Source organism: Arachis hypogaea, chromosome 16 (genome assembly GCF_003086295.3).
Source record: "Arachis hypogaea cultivar Tifrunner chromosome 16, arahy.Tifrunner.gnm2.J5K5, whole genome shotgun sequence".
Taxonomy (NCBI): Eukaryota; Viridiplantae; Streptophyta; class Magnoliopsida; order Fabales; family Fabaceae; genus Arachis; species Arachis hypogaea.
In genome coordinates this window covers 81,762,564-81,772,971 of record NC_092051.1, presented here as the reverse complement: position 1 = coordinate 81,772,971, position 10,408 = coordinate 81,762,564, and the positions used below count along the sequence as shown (strand labels likewise).

General features: G+C 38.9%; 1 non-coding gene across 1 annotated transcript; it reads right to left on the bottom strand.

Annotated features, from left to right (window-relative positions):
* Positions 1-1,550: 1,550 nt before the first annotated feature.
* Positions 1,551-1,658, bottom strand: LOC112761761 (small nucleolar RNA R71). The gene has a single exon (XR_003182139.1). It is a non-coding gene; the product is annotated as a small nucleolar RNA R71 (small nucleolar RNA).
* Positions 1,659-10,408: the final 8,750 nt, after the last annotated feature.

The window sequence follows — 10,408 nt, the reverse complement described above, 5'->3', positions numbered from 1 at the left end:
ATCCAAAATTTTCATGCATTGGGTCTTTTTGATGTTTTTCTCTTTCTTCATTAAAAATTCAAAAATAAAAAAAAAATATCTTTCCCTTTTTCTCTCATAAATTTTTGAAAACTTGATTTGATTTAGTCAAAAGTTTAAAAAATTTAGTTTTTTCTTATGAGTCAAATCAAATTTTCAATTTAAAAATTCTATCTTTTTCAAATCTTTTTCAAAAATCAAATCTTTTTCACTTTTTCTTTCATAATTTTGAAATTTTCAAAATTTATTTTCAAAATCTTTTTCTTATTTCTATTTCATATTTTCAAAACTAACAATTATTGTGATTGATTCAAAATATTTAAGTTTGTTACTTGCCTAATAAGAAAGGTTCAATCTTTAAACTCTAGAATCATATCTTTTTAGTTTTTTGTTAGTCAAGTAATCAACTTTGATTTCAAAAATCAAATCTTTTCAAATTTCTCTTTCAAATCTTTTTCAAATTAAGTTTCAATCATATCTTTTTCAAAATCAATTTCAAAATCTGTTCTAACTTCTTATCTTTTTAAAATTGATTGGGAAATCTTCTTCAAACTAATCCTATCTTTTTGTTTCAATCATATCTTTTTCAAACTACCTAACTAATTCTCTCTCTAATTTTCGAAAATCACCTTCCCTCTTTTTCAAAATTCCTTTTTAAATTAACTAATTGTTTTTAATTTAATTTAATTTGATTCAATTTTCCTTTCTTAATTTTCAAACTTTAATTTTTATTTTTTATTTTAAATTCAATTTAAAAACAAAAATACTTTTATTTTAATTTATTTAATTTTCAAATTTCTCTTCTCCTCATCTCTTTCTAATTATTTATTCATCTACTAACACCCCTCTTTCACCCAAGAATTCAAACTCATTCCTCTCCCTTGTGTTTGGATTCTTATCTTTTCCTTTCTCCATTATTCTCTTCTTATACTTACAAAAGGAATCTCTATACTGTGACATAGAGGATTCCATATTTTCTTTTCTATTTTCTTCTTTTTCATATGAGCAGGAACAAGGATAAGAACATTCTTGTTGAAGCTGACCCTGAACCTGAAAGGACTCTGAAGAGGAAGCTAAGGGAAGCTAAAGCACAACTCTCTGGAGAAAATCTGACTGAAAATTTCGAAAAAGAAGGAGACATGACCGAAAATAATATCAATGCAAGGAAGATGCTTGGTGACTTTACTGCACCTAATTCCAATTTACATGGAAGAAGCATCTCAATCCCTGCCATTGGAGCAAACAATTTTGAGCTGAAACCTTAATTAGTTTCTCTGATGCAACAAAACTGCAAGTTTTATGGACTTCCATCCGAAGATCCTTTTCAGTTCTTAACTGAATTCTTGTAGATCTGTGATACTGTTAAGACCAATGGGGTTGATCTCGAGGTCTACAGGCTTATGCTTTTCCCATTTGCTGTAAGAGACAGAGCTAGAATATGGTTGGACTCTCAACCTAAAGACAGCCTGAACTCTTGGGATAAACTGGTCACGACTTTCTTAGCCAAGTTCTTTCCTCCTCAAAAGCTTAGCAAGCTTAGAGTGGATGTTCAAACCTTCAGACAAAAAGAAGGTGAATCCCTCTATGAAGCTTCTGAGAGATACAAGGAACTGACCAAAAAGTGTCCTTCTGACATGCTTTCAGAATGGACCATCCTGGATATATTCTATGATGGTCTGTCTGAACTATCAAAGATGTCATTGGACCATTCTGCAGGTGGATCCATTCACCTAAAGAAAACGCCTGCAGAAGCTCAAGAACTCATTGACATGGTTGCAAATAACCAGTTCATGTACACTTCTAAAAGGAATTCTGTGAGTAATGAGACGCCTCAGAGGAAAGGAGTTCTTGAAATTGATACTCTGAATGCCATATTGGCTCAGAATAAAATATTGACTCAGCAAGTCAATATGATCTCTCAGAGTCTGAATGGATTGAAAAAATCATCCAACAGTACTAAAGAGGCCTCTTCTGAAGAAGAAGCTTATGATCCTGAGAACCCTGCAATAGCAGAGGTGAATTACATGGGTGAACCCTATGGAAACACCTATAATCCCTCATGGAGAAATCATTCAAATTTCTCATGGAAGGATCAACAAAAGCCTCAACAAGGCTTTAATAATGGTGGAAGAAACAGGTTTAGCAATAGCAAGCCTTTTCCATCATCCACTCAGCAACAGATAGAGAATTCTGAGCAGAGCCCATCTAGCTTAGCAAATATAGTCTCTGATCTATCTAAGGCCACTCTAAGTTTCATGAATGAAACAAGGTCCTCCATTAGAAATCTGGAGGCACAAGTAGACCAGCTAAGTAAAAGAGTCACTGAAATCCCTCCAAGTACTCTCCCAAGCAATACAGAAGAAAATCCAAAAAGAGAGTGCAAGGCCATAGCCTTACATGATGTGGCTGAACCCAAAGAGGAGGAGGAGAACGTAAATCTTAGTGAGGAAGACCTCCTGGGACGTTCAGTGACCAATAAGGAGTATCCCTTTGACGAACCAAAGGAATCTGAGGCTCATCTAGAGACCATAGAGATTCCAGTGAACCTCCTTCTGCCCTGAGCTCTGATGAGTATTCTTCCTCTGAAGAGGATGAAGACATTACTGAAGAGCAAGTTGCTAAATACCTTGGTGCAATCATGAAGCTAAATGCCAAATTATTTGATAATGAGACTTGGAAAGATGAACCTCCCTTGCTCACCAATGAACTAAATGCATTGGATAGGCAGAAATTACCTCAAAAGAAACAGGATCCAGGCAAATTCTTAATACCTTGTACCATACGTACCATGACCTTTGAGAAGGCTCTATGTGACCTGGGGTCAGGAATAAACTTAATGCCACTCTCTGTAATGGAAAAACTTGGGATCTTTGAGGTGTAAGCTGCCAGAATCTCATTAGAGATGGCAGGCAACTCAAGAAAACAGGCTTATGGACAAGTAGAGGACGTGTTAGTAAAGGTTGAAGGCCTTTACATCCTTGCTGATTTCATAATCCTAGACATTGGGAAGGAAGAGGATGAATCCATCATCCTTGGAAGACCCTTCCTATCCACAGCAAGAGCTGTGATTGATGTGGACAGAGGAGAGTTGGTCCTTCAACTGAATGAGGACAACCTTGTGTTTAAAACTCAAGGATCTCCTTCTGTAACCATGGAGAGGAAGCATGAAAAGCTTCTATCACTGCAGAGTCAACCAAAGCCCCCACAGTCAAACTCTAAGTTGGGTGTTGGGAGGCCACAACCAAACACTAAGTTTGGTGTTGAACCCCCACATTCAAACTATAAGTTTGGTGTTGGGAGGTTCCAACCTTGCTTTGATTATCTGTGAGGCTCCATGAGAGCTCACTATCAAGCTATTGACATTAAAGAAGCGCTTGTTGGGAGGCAACCCAATGTTATTTAATCATATCTATTTTATTTTCTTTTTGTTATTTCGTGTTTTATTAGGTTGATGATCATGTGAAGTCACAAAAACTACTGAACAATCAAAAATAGAATAAAAAATAGCATTGAATACAGCACACCCTAGTGGAGAGCAGTCTGGCATTTAAACGCCAGAAACAAGCATCTGTCTGGCGTTTAACGCCAGAAACAGGGACCAAGCTGGCGTTTAACGCCAGAAACAAGCATCTGCCTGGCGTTAAATGCCAGAGACAAGCTACATTTGGGCGTTTAACGCCAGAAACAAGCAGCAGTCTGGCGTTAAACGTCAGGATTACACAGCAAGGGCGTTTTACATGCCTAATTGGAGCAGGGATGTTAAGTCCTTGACCCCACTTGATCTGTGGACCCCACAAGATCTCCTCAGGATCTGTGGACCCCACGGGATCCCCACTTTCTCTTCTCTCCTCTTCACACCTTTTCATAACTCTCCTCCCCAAATACCCTTCACCAATCACCTTAATCACTCTTTCCCATCACCTCTTCACCACTCACATCCATCCTCTCTTCCCCATTAACCCCACCTACCTTCAAAATTCAAACTAATTTCCCTCCCAAACCCAACCCTAATGGCCGAAGCCTACACCCCCCTCACTCCTATATAAACCCCTCACTCCTTCTTCATTTTCACCCAACACAACCCTCTCTTCTTCTCCTTGGCCGAATACATCTTCTTCCCCCATCTCCTCCATTCTTCTTCTTCTTCTACTACTTTCTTTCTTCTTTTGCTCGGAGACGAGCAAACATTTTAAGTTTGGTGTGGTAAAAGCATAGCTTTTTGTTTTTCCATAACCATATATGGCACCTAAGGCCAGAAAAACCTCTAGAAAGAGAAAAGAGAAGGCAATTGCTTCCACCTCTGAGTCAAGGGAGATGGAGAGATTCATCTTAAAGGTCCATCAAGACCACTTCTATGAAGTTATGGCCAAGAAAAAAGTGATCCCTGAGGTTCCTTTCAAGCTCATAAAGAATGAGTATCCGGAGATCCGACATGAGATTCGAAGAAGAGGTTGGAAAGTTCTCACCAACCCCATTCAACAAGTCAGGATCCCAATGGTTCAAGAGTTCTATGCAAATGCATGGATCACTAGGAACCATGATCAAAGTGTGAACCCGAATCCAAAGCATTGGCTCACCATGGCTCGGGGGAAATACTTAGATTTCAGTCTGAAAAATGTAAGGCTGGCGTTCAACTTGCCAATGATGGAAGAAAACGCACGCCCCTACACTAGAAGGGACAACTTTGATCAAAGGTTGGACTAAGTCCTCATGGACATATGTGTAGAAGGAGCTCAATGAAAAATTGACTCAAGAGGCAAGCCGGTTCAATTAAGAAGGCATGACCTCAAACCAGTGGCTAGGGGATGGCTAGAGTTCATTCAACGCTCAATCATTCCTACTAGTAACTGGTCTGAAGTTACTATAGACCAGGCCATCATGATCCATAGTATCATGATTGGAGAGGAGGTGGAAGTTCATGAGATTATACCTCAAGAACTTTACAAGGTGGCTGACAAGTCCTCCACTTGGGCAAAGTTAGCCTTTCCTCACCTCATATGCCACCTCTGCAATTCGGCTGGAATTGACATAGGGGGAGACATCCTCATTGAAGAGGACAAGCCCATCACTAAGAAAAGGATGGAGCAAATAAGAGATCATGGACCTCAACATGAGCATGAGGAAATTCCTCACCATGAAATCCCTGAGATGCCTCAGGGGATGCACTTTCCTCCACAAAACTATTAGGAGCAAATCAACACTTCCCTAAGAGAATTAAGCTCTAACATGGGACAACTAAGGATGGAGCACCAAGAGCATTCCATCATCCTCCATAAAATTAGAGAAGATCAAAGAGCTATGAGGGAGGAGCAACAAAGACAAGGAAGAGACATTGAGGAGCTCAAAAGCACCATTGGTTCTTCAAGAAGAGGAAGACGCCACCCTCACTAAGGTGGACTCATTCCTTAATCTCCTTGTCTATTTATTTTCTATTTTCGGTTTCCATGCTTCATGTTTAATTATGTTTGTGTCTTTACTATATGATCATTGGTGTTTAAGTGTCTATGTCTTAAAGCTATGAATGTCCTATGACTCCATCACCTCTCTTAAATGAAAACTGTTTTAAAAACAAAAGAACAAGAAGTAAATGGTTTCGAATTCATCCTTGAAATTAGTTTAATTACTTTGATATGGTGACAATACTTTTTGTTTTCTGAATGAATGCTTGAACAGTGCATATGTCTTTTGAAGTTGTTGTTTATGAATGTTAATTATGTTGGCACTTGAAAGAATGATGAAAAGGAGACATGTTATTTGATAATCTGAAAAATCATGAAAATGATTCTTGAAGCAAGAAAAAGCAGTGAATACAAAAGCTTGCAGAAAAAAAAATAGCGAAAAAAAAGAAAGAAAAAGAAAAAAGCAAGCAGAAAAAGCCAAAAGCTCTTTAAACCAAAAGGCAAGAGCAAAAAGCCAATAGCCCTTAAAACCAAAAGGCAAGGGTAAATAAAAAGGATCCAAGGCTTTGAGCATCAGTGGATAGGAGGGCCTAAAGGAATAAAATCCTGGCCTAAGCGGCTGAACCAAGCTGTCCCTAACCATGTGCTTGTGGTGTGAAGGTGTCAAGTGAAAACTTGAGACTGAGCGGTTAAAGTCAAGGTCCAAAGCAAAAAAAGAGTGTGCTTAAGAACCCTGGACACCTCTAATTGGGGACTTTAGCAAAGCTGAGTCACAATCTGAAAAGGTTCACCCAGTTATGTGTCTGTGGCATTTATGTATCCGGTGGTAATATTGGAAAACAAAGTACTTAGGGCAACGGCCAAGACTCATAAAGTAGCTGTGTTCAAGAATCAACATACTGAACTAGGAGAATCAATAACACTATCTGAACTCTGAGTTCCTCTAGATGCCAATCATTCTGAACTTCAATGGATAAAGTGAGATGCCAAAACTATTCAAGAGGCAAAAAGCTACAAGTCCCGCTCATCTGATTGGAGCTAAGTTTCATTGATATTTTAGAATTTATAGTATATTCTCTTCTTTTTATCCTATTTGATTTTCAGTTGCTTGGGGACAAGCAACAATTTAAGTTTGGTGTTGTGATGAGCGGATAATTTATACGCTTTTTGGAATTATTTTTACATAGTTTTTAGTATAATTTGGTTAGTTTTTTGTATATTTTTATTAGTTTTTAAATAAAATTCACATTTCTGGACTTTACTATGAGTTTGTGTGTTTTTCTATGATTTCAGGTAATTTCTGGCTGAAATTGAGGGACTTGAGCAAAAATCAGATTCAGAGGTTGAAGAAGGACTGTAGATGCTGTTGGATTCTGACCTCCCTGCACTCAAAGTAGATTTTCTGGAGCTACAGAACACCAAATGGTGCACTCTAACTTGCGTTGGAAAGTAGACATACAGGGCTTTCCAGCAATATATAATAGTCCATACTTTGCCCGAATTTAGATGACGCAAATTGGCGATCAACGCCAGTTCCATGCTGCGTTCTGGAGTTAAACGCCAGAAACATGTTGCAAAGTGGAGTTAAATGCCAGAAATAGGTTACAAGCTGGCGTTCAACTCCAAGAGAAGCCTCTACACGTGTAAAGCTCAATGCTCAGCCCAAGCACACACCAAGTGGGCCCCAGAAGTGGATTTCTGCATCATTTACTTATCTTTGTAAACCCTAGTAACTAGTTTAGCATAAATAGGACTTTTTACTATTGTATTTACATCTTCGGATCATCTTTTGATCATGTTTTGATGATTGAACCCTCCTTGGGAGGCTGGCCATTCGGCCATGCCTGGACCTTGTTCTTATGTATTTTCAATGGTAGAGTTTCTACACACCATAGATTAAGGTATGGAGCTCTGCTGTTCCTTATGAATTAATACAAAGTACTATCATTTTTTTATTCAATTCAAGCTTATTCTGATTCTAAGATATTCATTCGCACTTCAATATGAATGTGATGATCGTGACAGTCATCATCATTCCCAACCTATGAACGCGTGCTTAACAACCACTTCCGGTCTACCTTAGATTGAATGAGTATCTCTGGGATTCCTTAATCAGAATCTTTGTGGTATAAGTTAGAATCCATGGACGGCCATTCTTGAGATCCAGAAAGTCTAAACCTTGTCTGTGGTATTCCGAGTAGGATCTGAGAAGGGATGGCTGCGACGAGCTTCAAACTCGCGAGTGCTGGGCGTAGTGACAGACGCAAAAGGATCAATGGATCCTATTCCAGTATGATCGAGAACCGACAGATGATTAGCCATGCAGTGACAGCGCATTGGACCATTTTCACTGAGAGGACAGGATGTAGCCATTGACAACGGTGATGCTTAACATACAGCTTACCATAGAAAGGAGTATGAATGATTGGATGAAGACAATAGGAAAGCAGAGGTTCAGGAGGAACGAACGCATCTCTATATGATTATCTGAAATTCTCACCAATGATTACATAAGTATCAGTATCTTTATTTTATATTTTATTTATCTTTTAATTACTAAATCTCCATAATCAATTGAATCCGCCTGACTGAGATTTACAAGGTGACCATAGCTTGCTTCAAGCCGACAATCTCCGTAGGATCGACCCTTACTCACGTAAGGTTTATTACTTGGACGACCCAGTGCACTTGCTGGTTAGTTGTGCGAAGTTGTGACAAAAAACTAAGATCATGAACGTGCGTATTGAGTTTTTAGCGCCGTTACCAAGGAATGGAACCGTCACGATTTCTGCGCACCAGAAGACGACAGTGGTCAACAACTTGTATACTTCATCAGCAAGGCACTACAAGGATCCGAACTGAACTACCAAAAAATAGAAAAATTCGCCTATGCTCTCATATTAACATCTTGGCGACATCGTCCATATTTCTGATGCCAGGGCATTTTGGCCAGTTTCGCTGACCTTTTCTTTACTGTTTTCGGGTAGTTTCATGCATTTTCTTAAGTAAATAAGCAAGTTTTGGGTAGATATTCACTTACATCTGGATTCAAGCAAACATTGTGAACTTTACATGATTTCATGAGAATTATGCATGAATTTAATGACAAATTGGATGACGCATGATCTCATGACTTGGGGTAGAGCTTTGATGCACTTTAATTGTTTGATTTCAGGACAAAGGAAGCAAGGAAGAACCACGTTAGTAGCCACGTTAGTCTAATTAACGTGACCACTAACGTGGAATGGTAGCTAGCTTGCAACGTTAATGAGAAAAGTGATCGCCAATAATGCCCTCGAAAGCCATTATAGCCCACGTTAGTTCCCACGTTAATTACCTTAACGTGGAAGCAAACGTGGAAGAGAAGTGAAGCTCCAACGTTAGTGGTAAAAGTGAATGCCACTAACGTTGGAAGAAGGGGCACACTTGGCCACGTTAAGAGTCACGTTAATCACATTAACGTGAACTCTAACGTGGAAGGAACAAGGAATTGCCAACGTTAGTGACACTCACCTTTGTCACTAACGTTGGATTAAGCCACTATTAAGCCACTATTGCCCATGTTAGTTGCCACGTTAACGTAACGTTAACTACGTTAACGTGGAAGATAACGTGGAAGAAGAATTGATGGACCAACATTAGTGACACTTACCTTTGTCACTAACGTTGGAGATGGCAATCACCACCACGTTAGTGGTCACGTTAATCTAATTAACGTGAACTCTAATGTGGGAAGGAGGGGCGTTTGGAGCGTTAGTGACAAAGGTAAGTGTCACTAACGCTCTCGAAAAAGAGGCAAGTCCACGTTAAAGGTCATGTTAGCTATACTAACGTGAACTCTAACGTGGGGAAAGGGGGGGCAATAAGCAACGTTATTGGAAAAGGTGAATGCCAATAACGTTTGCGAAGGACCAAGAGGCAACGTTAATGGTCACGTTAGTGCCACTAACATTGAAGTTAACGTGAATCAATTTTGGCTTGGAACGTTAGTGAAAAAGGTGATCGTCACTAACGTTCTCGAACCCACACTTTCACTTAACGTTAACACCACTAACGTCCTAACTAACGTCCATGCCTAACTCACACTTTCTCTGCAAGCAGAGCTGAGCCCACTGAAGATTGTAACTGCTTCAACTAAAGATCCAAAGGCCCATATCCAAGACTTGAAGAAGCCAACTAGAAGATCAGAAGAGTAGTATATATAGGAGTAGTTTTGAACTAGTGAAGCTACTTTTGGCATATTGGAGAACTACACTCTGTATATTTTACTTTCCCTGCGCTTTCTAGTTTGAGTTTTTAGAATGTACTTTTCATTTACGCATTCCATTCCCAGAGCTATGAACAACTAAACCCCTTTCATTGGGTTAGGGAGCTCTGTTGTAATTTGATGGATCAATAATAGTTTTCATTATTCTTCTTCTTTCTTTTCTCTTGATTTTACTAGAAAGCTTTCAATCTTCATCCTATTGGGTAGTTATCTTGGAAAAGAAGCTATTCATACTTGGATCTCTTCGGACCTTGGAAGAGGGATGAAGAGATCATGCTAGAAATGCTTTCTTATGTTGGACCAAATTGGGGTTTGGATGGATATGGTGACATATAATCCTACTAACACTTTGATTTGGGAATACATGTGGTATAATCAGTGACCATACTTCATCTCTTCTCATGAGCAATTGGCTATTGATCAAGATTTGAGAGATTGGGTTGCCAAGGAATTGGAATCCAATCACTTAAGATTGCTAAGGAGATCAATGAATGCATTGATTGAGGAAGAGATGAGAATAAACTTGATCCAGAGAATACAACATCTCCTAAGCCCGACGAATCCCCCATTTCTGATCTTACCCATTCTCTTTACTTTTTGCCATTTACTTTCATGTTCATTTCCCCAATTCCCCATTTAAGATTCTGCAATTTACTTTCTACCATTTACATTTCGCTCTTTATTTCCAGCAATTACACTTTCTGTTATTTACTTTCTCGCCATT